This window comes from Pinus tabuliformis, chromosome 6, assembly GCF_031772625.1.
Source record: "Pinus tabuliformis cultivar Carrire ecotype Pingquan chromosome 6, CPIR1, whole genome shotgun sequence".
Taxonomy (NCBI): Eukaryota; Viridiplantae; Streptophyta; class Pinopsida; order Pinales; family Pinaceae; genus Pinus; species Pinus tabuliformis.
In genome coordinates, this window is record NC_142292.1 from 387305185 (window position 1) to 387308922 (window position 3738).

Consider the following 3738-nt stretch of genomic DNA (forward strand, 5'->3'; position numbering starts at 1 on the left):
TGCACATATGCTAGTTGCATAAATAATAGTAGCATACAAAATTCAGAATAAGAAATGAAAAGTTAAATTGGGTTATAAATACCGATTCACCCCTCCTCCCCAAGTGTTTTTCCCAACAACTTATACCTTCCTTAGTTCTATTAGTTACTTCTACCTTCACCAAGTCTATCTGTTGCTTCTTCCTTCATTGGCTATGCTTCTCCCAAAACTTGTTATTTTTTCTTCTTCCCAAGAACAAACTTATACAACACGGCATGTACCCAATTTTACAAATATGGTATTTAAATTTTTATGCAAGGATATTTAGTATGTCTCCTTAGATCCATGGAATTTTCATGGTATGAAAAATCCCCATGAAATAGGTTACAACAAAAAAGTCAAAGTAATGAGTTTGAAGTAGATTTTAGGAACATTCAAGAACCCTAACCTCCACAGGGAATATATATGAAATTATAGTGAAATAAAGTATGTAATTTCTACTATTGATACCTATAGATCTCATATTTGTCTTCTCAATATTTCACAATATGAAACAGATTAGAAAGAAATAACAAAAAAATGTCAAGGTGACATGTTTGAAGCAATTTTGAGGAGAATTCAAGAGGCCCAACATACTTAGAGCATATCTATGAAATTAGAGGAAACCAAAGTCTAAAATTTCTATAATAGATATGTATATAGCCCTTCTCTACCTCCTCAATATTTTATAATTATAAATATCTCAAAAGGAAAGTTATAGAAAAAATTCCAAACCAACCTCATCGAAGCAAATTTAAGGAGCATTAAGGAAGAAAACTTCCTCAAATCATATCTCTAGAGGTGTAGTGAACCAATGCTTAAATTTTTTACCACATGAAGGTATTTCCTATAACTCCTATAAGTATCATATTCTAAACATCCAAAAAAAAAATTTATAGTGAAAATACCAAATTAACTTGTTTGAACTAGATTTCAAGAGTATTAAGGAATATTAACTTCCTCATAATATATCTCTAAAATTACAATAAGCCAAAGTCTAAAATTTATACTTAAGTTACATAAATATATCCCCTCTATCCCTCTAGCATTGAAAAATATAATAATAAATGTCATGAAAAAATTAATACCTATGATATAAATTAAAAATAAAATCATACAGACAATTAAAAATGTATATTAAAAAGTTTTCAGAGCATTAGGGAAAAATTTCAATATCTTCTTTAATATCTCATAAATAAAAGTACTACACCACAAACTTACAAAGTGAACCCTCATAAATAAAAATCATAGCAAACCAAAAAATTTAATAATCAAGTCATATGCAAAATTAACATAATGTATGAATAACAATAAGTGATGAATATGGAAAAATTCATTTCTCACCTACTCATATTCTCGTTCATTAATCTAAAAGAAATGGGTAATAATATACACATTATTTATAACTAATATAGATAAGGGAATATAAACCCTTTCATCTTTTTCATGTATTCATCTATTTCATAATATATAAAATACAAAACTTTAGGAAATTATAAAAGAGAAAATCGACATATATTTAAGTGGATTTAATTTAAATAGTAAAAGAGAATTTATTACAAAATTCATCAAAAGGTGAACAAATTAGAAAAATCTCGATTCAAATTTTCAAAATATATATAAAATAACATAATACCACTAATAAATTTTAAATCATTATATATAATTTTAAATCATATTTTATATATATATATATATATATATATATATATATATATATAATACCTCTAATGAATTTAAATCATTTGCTAGCCACACATAATTGCGGATTTGGAGTACTTGATTACTTAGAAAATAATTCGTAAAACATTAAATAATATAATTGTAATAAATGAATTCCAATATATGAAAGAAAGAAAAAACTCCACTTATTGAAACTCTACTCTAAAACAATGTATTGTTTTACATTACAAAGTATCTATTTTTTTAACAATATTGTTTATTAATAATATAATGGGATCCATAAATTGTCATAGATATTCTATATGATAATTTGTCACAACAAATCTGATAAAACTATATTTAAAAATTTGAAATCTACAATATAAGGATTTCATTTCTCTTTACATCTTTCAATCTATAGATTATTGTTAATTGTGTATGCATGAAAATTAAAATTATGCATAAAATAGATAACAATGAAAAAAACTCACAAATGATTATTTGACACAAGATATAATCATGGAAACCCTTTTGAAAGAAAACCCTGATGGAAGGTGTTGCAATCTTGAATTGTCCTCTTTTTTACACCCTTTTACCTTTACCTCCATCTTTTTCATGATAATTATGCTACGTTTTCAAGCTATAAGGTTACTCCAAATATGCTCAGATATAATAAAAGGTATCATTCATTCACAGTTTATAATCTTTAGTTTCTTTGTGAAATCTAATCAAAACATCTCTATGTCTACCGAATTGCATTGATTCTGCATCTAACTAGAGATTTTGTAGCTCAATCTATGGTTAGGTAGGTTCCAGAGTCATTTGAGGAGAATAAAGTATATGAATGGATGAAAAATGCTTAAATTATAGACAACCACCTATTACATTGATCTTGAAATTCACAGGATTCAAGAAATATGATGGGTAGACCATAAGTCAACTCCCATTATAATACTCCATCCTTATATAGAACTTGAAGAAATATTGTGGCATTGTCAAGTGAGAATGTGGATAAATGAGAAAATCTTGGGATTAAAGTTTATGTTATGTCAATTCAAAATATTCTCATGATTTTCTCTTCTCATAGCAAATCATGAAAAGCATGACTTTTGTTTTGATCAAATTACTTAGTTGTCAATCACAAACTAGTTTCTTGGCATGTAACTCTTCGAACTGTTATTCGAGAGACATTATAAAACACCTTGAAATGAGACAAATGGACATCTCTTTTAAGTTTATAATCGTTTTCTATTGAAGACCTTTGTTTTATTACAATTCCACTCTTCCTTTTTATGATCAAATGTGTGGGTGAATAATTCATGATTGAAGTTATTTTATTCTTGCACTCAACAGGAGGCCCCCCTAAAGAGTTGTGAGTTACTTTAGTTGTTGATTCAATACTATGTTATAAGTAGTCTCTTTTTTTTTTCATTTGTAGACAATTAGATGTTTTCTATCAATGCTTTGTTTTGCATTATGGTTTACCTAACATTGTTTTGATTGCACAAGTTGAGTGTTCACTTATAAACCAAAAATATAAAAAATATTTCCTTCCTTAGTTTACTCATTTCAGTTGTTCTGCTTAGTCTCATATTTACGAATTGATGCCTAGATTCATAGCTGCACACATTAGTAGTCAATTAAAGATTTAGTTTAGAACATCTCTTTCAAGTTATTTTTCTTAACGTAGTTTAAAGTAGATGAAATTACAAATCTCATATACTAAGATTCCTTTCAATTGTATAGAGTAGAAATTTCAAATTTTGTCAATTAGATAAAATTTCAATTTATTGCAATTGAATATTGTTTCAATTCCATTCATTAGAATAGTATTTTCAATTCAGTTCAATAGAATAAGTTTCAATTCTTGTCAAGTAGAGTAATTTTCATTTCAACTCAATAGCATATAACTTTCATTTGATTTCATTAATGCAATTTTCTTTAAAAAAAAAAGGTTTTATGGAAAGAACATGTGCGTAGGATTGATATGAGTTAATATTGTTTAACTCAGATTCTTAATTTTCTTCAATAGAAATTACATTCCAATTTCATATTATA